Source organism: Myotis brandtii, unplaced genomic scaffold (assembly GCF_000412655.1).
Source record: "Myotis brandtii unplaced genomic scaffold, ASM41265v1 scaffold5045, whole genome shotgun sequence".
NCBI lineage: Eukaryota > Metazoa > Chordata > Mammalia > Chiroptera > Vespertilionidae > Myotis > Myotis brandtii.
This window is the reverse complement of record NW_005369238.1, coordinates 72,785-86,719: the sequence shown is the minus strand read 5'-3', so window position 1 is coordinate 86,719 and position 13,935 is coordinate 72,785. Positions and strand designations below refer to the sequence as shown.

General features: G+C 42.1%; 1 long non-coding RNA gene across 1 annotated transcript in view; it reads right to left on the bottom strand.

The window, feature by feature from the left end:
- Nucleotides 1-2,500: 2,500 nt before the first annotated feature.
- LOC106727948 overlaps nucleotides 2,501-13,935 on the bottom strand; it is a 27,426-nt gene continuing 15,991 nt past the window's right edge. Inside the window, exons 5-6 of the long non-coding RNA XR_001364184.1 lie at nucleotides 11,914-12,085; nucleotides 2,501-2,631 (exon numbers count right to left, since the gene is read on the bottom strand). This is a non-coding gene — a long non-coding RNA (uncharacterized LOC106727948). The remainder of the gene's footprint in view (nucleotides 2,632-11,913; nucleotides 12,086-13,935) is intronic.

Here is a 13,935-nt window from a genome sequence, read left to right as displayed (position 1 = left end):
ACTATGACCTCATTTTAATTTGAATACACCTGCAAAGATGCCAATTCCAAATAAGGTCACACCCTGAGGTTGCAGGTGGACATGAAGGTGGCGGTTGAACATTTTACACCTCCCACCCATGTTTATGGGAGTAGGAGCTTTGCATCCCTGGGTTGGTCACTTTTTAAAGTTTTGGCCATTCTCCTGTGTGTAAATGGAATCTCACTTTGGTTTTCATGTGCAATTCCATGAGCATCTTTTCACGTAATTCATTTAGGAATCTTCCATTATAACATTGTCTAATATTTTCCCATTTAAAACAGGGTCATCCTTTTTATTTTTTTATTGATCTGTGGGAGTTATGGGAGTTACTGCTATAATCTGGATGTGAAGCATTTGTCAGACACGTGTATTGTCAAATATTTTCTCCCAGGGTGTGCTTTACTTTTCATGTTCTTTCTTTTTCATGTCTTTTGGTGAACGGAAGTTTAATTCTCATAATGTACAATTTTACCTTTTATATTATGTTTCCTGCTATTTTGTACCCCCTCCTTACGCCTCCCCCTCCCCAAGAAATCTACATGAATCCAAGGTTGTAAGGATGTTACATTTTCTTCCAGAAGCTTTGTGGTTGTAGCTTTATGTTTCGGTCTTCGGTCCGTCTTGAATGAGCTTCTGTGTATAGTGTAGGAGTCTACGTTCGTTGTTTCTCCCACGGGCATCAGGTCATACTGGCTCTCTGTGGAGAAGACCCTTTTCACTCCACAGTACAGCTATGCCTGAAAATTCACTGACTACTAGTATATACTAGGATGTGGTGCTGAAAATTAATGGATGGTACATGCTCTGTTCCAGTGATAGCTGCCTGTCCTGGCCACATTGTTGTAGTTACTGTAGTTTTCTAGTAAGTCTTGAAACAGGTTGTGTGAGTTTTCTAACTTTGCTCATTTTCAGGATAATTTTGGCTATTCTAGGTACTTTTCTTTTCCATATAATTTCAGAATTAGTTTTTCAATTTCCACACACAAAGAAACCTGTTTGAATTTTTACTGGAATGGAATTGAATATATAGTGGCTAGGCTTTTTAATAGTTAATTTGTAAAATCCATTTCTTGTTAACCTTTTAAATTTAAATTTTCTTCACCCAAGCCGGTTTGGCTCAGTGGATAGAGCGTAGGCCCTAGGACTGAAGGGTCCCGGGTTGGATTCAGGTCAAGGGCATGTCCCTCAGTTGCAGGCTTGATCTCTGGCCCTGGTCGGGGTGCATGCAGGAAGCAACCAATCAATGTGTCTCTCACATCGCTACTTCTCTCTCTCTCTGTGTCTCCCTCTCTTTTCCACTTTCTCTAAAAATCAATGGAAAACTATCCTCGGGTAAGGATAAAAATTTTTTTCTTCTTCAAATTGCCTTATCTTCGAAAATATTATAATAGTCTTAAGCCAGATTAGATTTATTTGAGAAATCTTGGAAATCATCAATCCATTTTAAGTTCCTCTTCCTTTAAAAAAAAATCCACAAAAAAACTACTTTTCAATAATTCAAGTCTGGGAAAAATTTTTTCTGATATTACAAAAAAATGTATATACTTATGATAAATAAAAGCATAACTTCAAAAATCTTTTAGAAGCTTTACCTTTATAAAAACATCAATTCCTATATCCATTTAATGGCTAGCTTCTAAATACTTCCCCTTAGACTAGATCTGATTAAAATATACTACCTAGTTATTTTAATTCAGCATATTCAAATTATTGAAAATTAAAAACAAATTTATTTATTTATTTATTTTAAATATGTTTTTATTGATTTTCTACAGAGAGGAAGGGAGAGCGATAGAGAGTTAGAAACATCGATGAGAGAGAAACATCGATCAGCTGCCTCCTGCACGCCCCCCACTGGGGATGTGCCCGCAACCAAGGTACATGCCCTTGACCGGAATCGAACCTGGGACCCTTGAGTCCACAGGCTGATGCTCTATCCACTGAGCCAAACCAGTTCTGGCAAATTTATTTTTAATCACTCTCATCCCACTGTCCACTCTAATTATACATTTGCAGTATATGTGCACAGAATGTCTGAAAAATCAACCACAGGGAAGAAAACACCAGGCATATTTCACTTTTCAAATGCTCTCATTCTTGGGTGCTTCTCAGTCACGTCTGTGCCTCTTTCCACATGAACTATTTCAATGCTCAGGAAGTAAAACCTCGAAAACAAAGCCTTCGTTGTTGCCCTAGCCCTGCTTTTCTCCCCCGGGTCTTCTCCCAGGGCGCTGGCACATTCTGAAGAGAGCAATTCAAGGAACAGCCAGACCTGCCCAGATATTAACATTCACTGTATCCCAATCTCTCCCAAGTGTTCACTGAATGAAAATACCTGGAGTGTAACAAACTGGGTTTTTTTTAATCTTTTCAAATCCAAAGTGATAAGACCTGTAAAATTCAGGAATTATTGTTTACAGCATCACAGTGATTCAAAGACACCTGTAGCTCTCACCTGATAGTTTGCAACTTACCTGGCATGTGGAAGGTGCCATCTTCTGGGGTTTTCAGGGAGCACAGAATGCTGGCATTTCCCTCACTAACAGAATCATTTGTGGCTTCTACATTCCTTCCATCATGAGATGTGTCTCCCCCTTAGTGTACTATTTCCTGAAATGAGGATGCAAGGGGAAATCTATGTTAAAATGTAACACAGTAACTAGTGTTTCTTCCCCCAACCAGAAAATCTATAACTTACAATATATTTAAATATGTAAGATTATGATAACAAAATCAATAGAACACAACATATTTATTTTAAATATGTTTTATTGATTTTCTACAGAGAGGAAGGGAGAGGGATAGAGAGTTAGAAACATCGATGAGAGAGAAAGATCAGCTGCTCCTGTGTGACATTGGAAAAGTTAATGAACATTCCGAGCCTCAGTTACCTCATCAAAAATGCTGAAAATTACAAAATTTATAGGGTTATGAAAATGAAATGAATGTGAAGCCCTTAGAACAATCCCAGCATGGACTACACTCCCACTGGAAGTAATTATGAGTTTATAGCAAAATACAATAATTCAGGACAGAAATCAAAAGTTAATTTATAAGAAACATTTTGACTGCTTCACTAAGAATTTTGGCATTTCCTAATTTTCTAGAGTGAGTATGTTCAATTTCAATCATCAGGGGAATAACGCAAAAATCAAAACAATGCGTGTTAATACCGTGCTTACAGGCTAATTGCAAATAATAAGGAGGCTATACTTGCTATCGGTTCCTAAGGCAAGCTCACAGGTGGGAGGTCAGCTTTGGGAAATGCAGCTGCTCCCAGGCCAATCCTATGTCTGTCCTATTAGGTGTCTGTAAGAAATGCAGTGGGCGTCACCCAACACACTTGAGCACCTGAGAACATCAAGATGGAGAGGTATCACTGCCAGAATCTTCTACACAGAGCTCTGAGAAAGCACAAAATAATGAATACCAAAAAGTGATGGGTCCATACTTTCTGCATTGAGAGAGGACATTCTTGAATTTTGCAAGTATGGAGGACTGCACAAGCCTAGCGTTTCCTAACATGTGCATACCAATCAGGGAGGTGGGAATAAATCTATTTTTCATGCTGGTAGTTAATATTTCCCTTTAAGGTCCTATAAAAACAAGTCATTCTTAATTAAAAGATAAAAGGGAAAGTTACAATAAAAATTGTTAGAAAGGTATAATGAATCATTATAATGCTAAACTCCATGCTACGGCAGTTAGGGAATGCAAAATGTACCATTTTTAACAATACGTAGCTGTTGACATGTATTGTGGTGTATGTTAAACATATATATATATGTGTGTGTGTGTATACATATATATGTAAACATATATATATATTAAAGCTACAATTTTATATACTTAAAACTACTTTCATAGGCACATAGGTTCTTGAGATTAAGACTGTCTTCATATTTCTATTTTCTTAGTGCCAAACAGTGGTTTATGCATATGCAGCAGATAAGAATTTGCAACCTCATATTTAGGTAATAAAAATAGCATACTTTACTTGTTTATCTTACCCATTTGCCTACCATAAACATCTATAGACCAACTTAAAAATAATTTTTCATGAGAATTGTCAACTGAAAATATTCAAGAACACCTGAATTGTAATATATTTTTTATAATATTCATTGAAAAATGATTTTTTAAATTAAATTCATAATATCGTGGTGTGTGGGGATGGTTTCCATTTTGGACACGTGGCAGTTAACTGGTTAATTAACTTAAAATTGACTCCAAGCCCTCATCCCAAAATGCCATCAGGAAATCCAACCGCAATTGGGACTGGGAAGTCCTCTCTTCTGCTCCAAGATCAAACCCCGCCTCAAAGCGTGGGAGTCCTGCATGATGTGGGGCACGGGAGAGCGTGGGGGAGCGGTCATCTGGCAACACTGGCAGCTGCTCAGAGGCGGAAGCTCGGGCTCTCACGGTCATTGCTGCCTCTGTGTCGTCACGGGGTCTGTGAAGTTTGCCCAGCGTGGGAACCTCACTGCCAGGAGGCCACTTCCCCCCTGAGCCCCTCTCTGATATCTTCCTGTCACAATCCTCAGGCTAGAAGGAGATGGCCCTGGGCTTCCCATATCCTTTATGCGATTTTACCCCTAGCTGGGGTATAAAATAAAATGTTATGTTTTAATCAGGGAGAGATAAAAAGACCATAGATAATTTTTTCCACTCTCAATAAATCCTGACTTTCCATTGCATGGATGAGACCTTGAGACTTCCTTATGGAAGGACAAGGCTAACTATTAACTCTTTCCTTTTCTGTTGCTGGAACATGCCTCTCACCCCAACACCCACAGCTCACGGGGGTCAGACAGGGGTTAACCTGAGGACACCAAGGAAGTAACGACACAGAAAGCAAAGACACAGAAGAACACTCATGTCCAAAAGCCCATCGTTCACACTCTCTCTCCTGCAGCCTCTGCCAGGACTCGTTCAAGAACCTGCAGAGCCGGGGCAAAATGAAAACATGGGGTCGATTTTTCAAAAATTATTAAATGTTTCAAAAGGTGACCACAGAGCATTAAACCAGGCCCGAGGCCTTTCTAAGCCCGAGGCCCTCTGTGCCTTCACAGCTCACCACCCCTGCAGCTGCCTAGCCAGGCCTCCATCACCTCGCCTGGTATTCAACAACCTCCTAAATAATGTTTTTTGCTTTACATATGCTCCCTTCAGAACCATCCTATACACACCCGAAAATGTTCCTAAGCAGACATATGGTTCTATCACATCCCTGTCTAAACCCTTCAATAAATCCCCTACAGGACTTACTATGCAAATTACACACAGGAACTTCAAGGCACGCCCCTGGCTGGCTTCTGACTGACCGGTGATCTCCATCTCTTTCCACTTCCTGCTCCGCATGCCATGCCCCTCCTCAGTGTCAAATGCAATGTTGTGTAGGCATCACAGATTTAATCTTCAAACAACCAGAGGAAGTAGATAAATCAACCCCGGACCATGCCATCCGTGGAGCCTTCCTTTCATGCTGCTTGTGGCTGTCCTTTTGGGAGAGACACAGTCAGCACACAGGTTAATTTGTCAGCTCAGGAGAGTTCGAGAACCAGAAAAATCTAATGATGTTTCAAATATGCTTGAGATGTGTAGGCACTATCAATGCCATATGTCTAATCCCTCCACAGTACAACTTCTCCAGTGCCCAAGATTTGGAGATTGCATTGTTCATGTTTGTTTTCATTATTTTATTTGTTTGGTCATCCTTTGAGCAAAGTTTTGTTGTACACTTGCATGTGTCAGGCACTTTGCTAAGTGCTCAGGCCAGAAAAATGAACAAGAAGAAAAAACAAAAAGATATAACCCCTTTTTACAAGGAGGTGATAGCTTAAAGGAGAGGAGGAAGATAATTCAGTTAACAAAGCAATTGCAATAACATATACCGGGGCTACCATTTACTGAGTCCCTACAATGAGTCAAGTACAGCAAGGGGTATTTCACGTATATTATTGCCTATCCTCAGAGAAGGTGGGCATTGCTATTCATATTTGACAAATGGGAAAAACGGGGCTCTGAGAATATAAATAACATGCCACAGAGGGTTATAAGCTAGTACGTAAATCCCGGTTCGTTTGATTCCAAAGCTCTTTTCCTTCCACTATGTTGCGATGCTGTGTCTCATATACAGGGAGCATGGCGCTCTAAACCTGGTCTGTAGCGAGAGACGTGAGCACCCAGCCCTGTTCCAGGTTATCTAAGAAGCTAGGGAGAAGGAGATACGAAGTGATGGGCCTGGTGGGCAGGAGTGAAGAGAACACGCTGCCAGACTCCAAAGAGCCTCCTTTTCCAGGAACCGCAAGTCCTGTGGAAGGAATGGCCCATGTACGGACACGTGGAGCCAAAGAGCTCGGCAAAGAGCCTTGGATCATCAGGGCTTTGCAGGCCAGATAAAGAGCTTGGCCTTCCTTCAGTTGGTGAGGAGGGGGCCATTTGGAGGATGTAAGTGGGAAACGACACACCAGGTGAATTTCACAAAGACATCTGCTACCAATTTGGAGAGAACAGATGAAAGGAGAAAGAGACCACAGGCAGAAGGTCATTCAAGGGGCCACTGTAGTCCAGGCAAAAAAAAAAAAAAAAGTGAAGTTAGCCTGGACAAAGTCAGTGGGAAGGAGAATAAAAAGAAGCAGCCCATTTTAAGAGATTATAGCAAGAAGAGAGATTTGGTGTCCAATTAAATCAGGGTTTTGTGATGTACGAACAAGGAATCTAAGTAGACTCCTAAGGGTTCTAACTTAAACATCTGAGAGAATGGTGTTGTAACCTAATTGCTCCCTCAGATTTACAACCGCAAGCGAGTGGGCTTCTGTTAGAATCTTCCATTTAAGAAATCATAACGGCCTTATCATTTTCTTTCCTTCACAAGTGAAGCAAACCTTCATGCATCCTGTTTTCTGAATCATTGTTTTGCTGTTTCTTTTTTAATGGACGACCTGCTTGAGTTCCACAATAACCTATAGTCATGCCTTCTTTTCTTCTTTTTTCCCCCCCAATCATACAGCACTCAACACCCGATTATCTTTATGTCGTCATTTCCTTCTTTTTGTCTCGATTGTTCTCTAAGAAACCAGGGGCTATTCTGGGATCCAATGCTCCTCGCGGAAGGTCCTCACATTGTTATGTGCCTCTAGAGCGCCCACAGCATTTCCACGAACATTTTCCATTTGACCTCGAGACAGCTGGAGGAAAATGAAACTCCTTATTCCAAAAGGAAGACAGTGAGACTTTCAGAGAGTTTGTGCCATACCCGATCAAACTGGGATGGCACCCAGGTCTCGGGTTTTCTGAAACCATGTCCAGTGGTCTCTGGGCTCCTCTCTCCCTCAGCTGGATTTGAATTTTATTGACCAGTAACAAAGTCACGGAAGGAATTTCTTTAAAAAAAAAAATAAGGGACCAGCCCTACCTGGTTTGGCTCAGTGCACAGAGCCTCGGCCCTTGGACCAAAGGGTCCCAGGTTCGATTCTAAGTCAAGGGCACGTATCTCAGTTGCAAGCTGGATCTCTGGCCCTGGTCGGGGTACACGCAGGAGACAACCAATCATCTCTCTGACATCGATGTTTCTCTCTCTCTGTATCTCCCCCTCTCTTCCACTCACTCTCTCTAAAAACCAACGGAAAAATATCTTCAGATGAGGATTAACAAAACAAACGAAAAAAGATAAGGGACCAACAACTTTCAGGATCTGGGGAAGGTAAAGCTCAAGTCAGTTTCTGTTAAATAAGGATTCATCTGGTCACTGGACTCTCCTTCCCACCCTCCGGAGACACCATGTGTGATTGGATCAGGCAGTTTGCAGGATGATGCTCATTGCCCCTCTGCTCACTATGCACAACTGGCTACATCGGTTGGAAAAACCAACCCAGGGAATAGACTCTGAAATTGGTATTGAAGCTTTGGCAGGGGACTGACTGATCAGGATACTGAACGAAAAGCGAAAACACAAAGCACAGCTTGTTTTGTTTTGTTAGTTTGGTGGGTTTTTTTGAACAGTAATGTCTAGTGGCGGAGACAGATGTTTCTTGAAGTGGCAAGAGATTTGCAAAGCAGAATGTTACAGCACTTACCGTAATTGCTTTATTAATATTGTATGTGTTTATGGCTTCTATCTTTTGGCTTGTGGCACCTCGTACTTCAAATGACATTGGGTTTCTTGATGACTGGCAGCTAATCTTTACTTCGGAGACCCTGGGAGCCACACCCCCAGCCTTGCTCTGCAGGGTGAAATCTTTCACGTGAAGCCACATGTTTGTTTGCTTCGGTTACACTGAGCAGCCCTCAGGGGGCACTGGAACACCATCGGAGATGGCAGTGCTAACCGTGCAGAAAAACTCCTCCTTTGCGGAGAAGTGAACACCCAGCTACATGCCCATCCCTGCAACAGAACGGACCTATCACATCCTTAGCCAAGCCTCAGGACTGAATATCAGCTGCGGCATCACGACAAGGATCTAAGACAGTGGTCCTCAACCTTCCTCATGCCGCAACCCTTTAATACAGTTCCTCATGTTGTGGTGACCCCCAACCATAAAATTATTTTCGTTGCTACTTCATAACTGTAATTTTGCTACTGTTATGAATCGTAATGTAAATATCTGATATGCAGGATGTATTTTCATTGTTACAAATTGAACATAATTAAAGCATAGTGATTAATCACAAAAACAATATGTAATTATATATGTGTTTTCCAATGGTCTTAGGCGACCCCTGTGAAAGGGTCGTTTGACCCCCAAAGGGGCCGCGACCCACAGGTTGAGAACCGCTAATAAGAGATTGTGATCCAGGCTTTTGCAAAGACTGGATCTGTTAGGAGGAATCAAGTTTGCAACAGGCATGTCCTAACAACCTCCTTTGCGTGCTTGGCTTACTTTGCTTTGAAAAGTAGAGACCATATTTTTATCCTCTTCCAATGTGTTACTAAAAAGAGGGAAGAAGAAACGAATAAGGAAGTGAACCAACAAAGGGATATTAAGTTTGGAGTTGATACGTTCTGAGGTTTGCTAACTGCCCGTCCGAGGGGCTCCTAGCTGCTCCCGTATATTCTCTCCCAGACTCTTGAACTCCAGCGGGTCGCTCACTGGGCTTTCCTGGGGGAGGCTGGAAAGGGGCCTCTTTCCGGGAGATTTGGTCTGAGTCTCATGGTTGACATCATTATTGTAATTTGCTTAAGAACTGCCCCGAACCACAGCCTGTGGGTGAAGGGCAGGCCCCCCTCAGCCAAAGGCCATACGAGGTGAGTGAAACAGTAGCAAAGCCACGGAGAGTTCCTGATCACGGAGTCATTTCCGAGAAGCGCTGGGACTTCCTTCTGAAACCAGCCAGCAGTGGAGGGCTGAGCTGGCATCATGGATTCAGCGTTTTGCTCTATGGTGTGACAGTTAAATCCCTTTGTGCAAACATGACTGAAGGCCTCCATACGTCACTCTGGAAAAAGAAGCCTCTTTCTTTAATTCATGTCCTAAGAGAAAGCCTAGTCCATATTTAACGTTAATTGACCGTGTCACATTTTTTTTTTCCTGCCAAGAAATCGCCGTCCAGCTATGCATAATTCAGTGTGGTGGACAAGACCTCCATCAGTCTCTGAGGAGATGCTGCTGAGAGGGGCCGGGCAGCTGCTGGAGAGTCGCTTCCCAATGACATTGGATTAAGGCATTTTTAAATCAGGTAATTTAGATTGTTCATATATAGACAGATTAGTTAATGAAAAAAGGACAAGAAATGTCACAAAAACATGTAGATTAAAAAAATATATTTTTTTTATTGATGTCAGAGAGGAAGGGGGAGGGAGAGATAGAAACATCAATGATGAGAGAGAATCATTGATCAGCTGCCTCCTGCACGCCCCACACTGGGGATCAAGCCTGCATCCTGGGCATGTGCCCTGACCAGGAATCAAAACATGGTTCATAGGCCAACCCTCAGCCACTGAGCCACACTGCGCAAAAACATGTAGATTTCTTTAATACACCATGCACAAGAAGCATAAATAAGTGCAGCTTGGAGCTAAGCACAGACACCTTTCTGTACTTCAGAGTCTTGATCTGGGTCAATGGCCCTTCTTTAACAGTGTGTGTGAAATGGCTTTTAGAAGAAAGAAAAAAAAACTAGGTCTGCATATAATGTATATATTTCCAAGATGCTCCATTATTGCTGCCTCTAGTTTGCAAATATTAAGAAACTGATTCATCATTTGTTTTTTGTTCTCATGGTCACAAAGTATCTATATATATAACAGCCTAAGCAACCGAAGGACCGAAGGATTGCTTGACTGGTTGCTATGATTTGCACTGACCACCAGGGGGCAGACACTCAACGTAGGAGCTGCCCCCTGCTGATCAGTGCACTCCCATAGCCAACCTCCCGCAGTCCCTCCCCCCGGCCCGCTGGCCCCAATCAGCCCCGATCGGGACTAGGAAAGATGGCCCCAATGAGCCCCAATCACCAGCCAGGCCGAGCACAAATTCATGCACCGGACCTTTAGTGACATGATAAAGAACTACTGGATCCTATATATTCAACCATGACAACCCTGCAGTCACCTGTTTTTATCCTTCCATAATCAACACTTCCTTCCCCAAATCTAACCCAATTCCTTTCCTTAAAAATAGACAAATGCCACTCTGCTAATACAAATAATAAACAGCAGGGGATAGATCTCTATAGAAGTTGCATTTCAGGTACTTAAGCTAATAACATCTTACAGGTAAACAGAGTATTTCTAAAGGCCAGGTTAACATAAAAAATATTATTAAAATACTGCCATTCCCTCAAGCTGTTCAACTGCACAACCAATCTGACACATTAACATACTGCAGAGTGAAGAGGCAGCACTTGCTACATTTCCCCCAGATTTTGTTTCATTTAAAATATTGTGTATAAAAGAAGTCATAGTCAAGATACTGCTTATCCACAACCTCCCTGAAGTGCTTTGACAGCTAGGAGACCCTTTTTCAGTAGCTGAGCCATGTATACATGCATTTGCTGCCCCGAAATGCCTTTTTTTTTTAAATCACTTACCAGCATTTAATTTCACTTTTCCTTACGGTTATGGTTCGTTTTGACACTGGACCCTTTGTGTGTGTGTGTGTGTGTGTGTGTGTGTGTGTGTGTGAACCAATTTTATAAATGGATACTGCTGACCAGAAGCTACCATATCTTACCTGTATCTTACATCTGATGCCTTCCTGGTCCACAGTGAATGTTTCCCCATTAGGAAGGAAGGAAGGAAGGAAGGAAGGAAGGAAGGAAGGAAGGAAGGAAGGGAGGGAGCGAGCGAGGGAGGGAAGAAGGAAGGAAAGGAACTCATGAATATTTTCTTCCAATTTCTTTTTTCCCCCAAAAATTCCAAGATGTGTATTTCTCAAGAATATTATGTTTCCTGGGCTGATCAGTATTCTCTTTCAATAAAACCACAGGGCATAGCTGTTGGGAACAGGAACTAAATGTCAGAAATTCAGTGCCTGGCTACTTGGCAGGAAACTCTGGCTGCAAGCTTTGTGTGTGATGTTTTTTCCACCTTCACTCTCTTATTGTGCTTTTTTTTCAACAAAAGTTAGACAGTAATAACTAGTACATTTACACACCACAGTTAATGATTGTAATAGTATAAGGTAAGAGGATAAATGCTTATTAACACAAAAAAAGTACAGTATAACCCTACAATGGATAGAAAAAATTATTTCAGCAGTTAATGAAAGCATGGATACATTTGACAGAATTACTTAAGGGAAGATAATCGCTTGCATGTCTCCTGGGGGGCAAATTAACTGGGTGTGTATGTGTTTAATCCTTTCAAGACCGTAAAGTATAATTGTTATAAACTGCCACCCTCCTTGCCTCCTACCCAAGTCTGATGAGGCACCCCCAGTTCTATCTTACCTTTTGGTAGTTAATTGGAGTTTCTCTTCCCAAGATGCACCACACAGTCTGCAGGGAAGGAGGCTGATAAAGCCATCCTAGGAAATCCTAGATGCTGTCCCCTGGGGTTAACTGTTGATCGCATAATGGACAATCAGAGCAGTGGCCATTTGGATGAAGAAGGGGGCGGGGCCTGTGGATAGCACAAAGAAACTAAGGGCGCTTTCAGAAAACATGCTATAGATTACATCAACTCATTTTTCATTATCCATCCCCTGTGCCTTTGGATACTGCACTCTGTATTAACTTGCTGGCCTAGTCTCATTAAAGAATGCATATATCAATGGGCTTTCCATGATCATCCTGTTACCTGCTAATCTAGCCATGGACAAAGAGCTTTCCCTGGAATATATGGAATATATACCCTCGAGGCGAAGCCACTCATCACATACAGGGAGCAAATCTATCAAACCGCAGGGAGTACAATAATCTTAGTTAAATATATTAGAAAGTAATTTAATAAGATGAGTAAATGAGCAGCTTAGTGCCAGGAGCTGACACTTCCTGATTAGAAATGTCATGAGAGTGGAGAAATTCTCTCGAGACAATTAACTTATAAAGGAAATTCATTTTATAGTTCTAGCAATTGGCGATGAGTCACTTAACTGCTCTGGCTCTCCGCTCAATCGCAGCATCTATAAAAGGAGGAGGCTGGGCAAGGTGGCTGCGACTCTGGAATTATTTGAGTTAGGTTACATTTAAAATTCTGAGGATTAACAAAAAAAGGGGGGGGGAAGACTTTAGGAGATGGGAACAGATTATTTTAGAGTTCTTGATAATATAGTCTTTAGCAAAATAGATTACAGTATGTTATGTGTAAAAATATGTGGGATTCTACAGCCAGAAAATCTAAAAATGTCCCCAAGAAGGGATGGGAAACACTGAAATTTTCAAGCAGCCACAGCGGGGAAGAAAAGGAGCACAATTGAAGGACCGTGTCACTTGGAAGCAGAGATGAAAATGGAATTTGAACAGCAAGAGGTTTATGGGGGGAGAGGGTGAGGATACCCGTGAAAGATGAAGAAGGAATCAGGTTTGGGCAAGGAACACCCTAGGATGGCAGTGCAGATCTGACCCTTGGGACAGACATGTAGGCAGGGGGCAGGATTGGGCAGGGGAGCTTGGGACAAACTCTCAGTGCACCCAACGGGAACTGGGAATAGAAGATTGTTGAGTAGACACAGCCTGCCAAAATGGCCAGGTGCTAGGATCCCTGACACATGCCCAGATATTGGCTGGGGGCTTCCTAGAAAGTTTGCAGCCTTGGCCCACAGCTGAGGTGGTGACATCTCATTGTGGTTTTGATTTTCATTTCCCGGATGACTAGTGATGCTGAGCACATTTTCGTGTACCTGTTGGACATCTGTATGTCTTCCACAGAGGAGAGTTGTTATTAAAAAACCAGCAAGATTTTGTGAGAATGTGGGGAAAGAGAACTGTAGCGCTGGCTGGCATGGCTCGGTTGGTTGGAACACTGTCCCGTTCACCAAAGGGTGGCAGGTTCAGTTGCTGGTCACAGCATTTGCCCAAGTTGCAGGTTTGATCTCCAGGCAGGTCGTGTGTGGGAGGCAACGAATCAATGTTTCTTTCACATTGATGTTTCTCTGTTTCCCCCTTCCTCTCTCTAAAATCAATTAAAATATGTTTTGTTTTGTTTTAAAAAAAGGAGAACTATTGTGCACTATTGTTGGAAATATAAACTGGTGTAGCCACTATAAAAAACAGTATGGAGGCCCAGCCAGTGTGGCTCAGTGACATATGAATCAGGAGGTCACGGTTCGATTCCCTGTCAAGTCACGTGCCTGGGTTGTGGACTCGATCCCCAGTGTGGTGTGCAGGAAGCAGCTGATCAATGATTCTCTCCCATCATTGATGTTTCTATATCTCTCTCCCTTCCTCCCTGAAATCAATAAAAGTATTAAAAAACAGTATAGAGGATGCTCAAAAAATTAGAAATAGAACTTTCATATAATTCAGCAATCC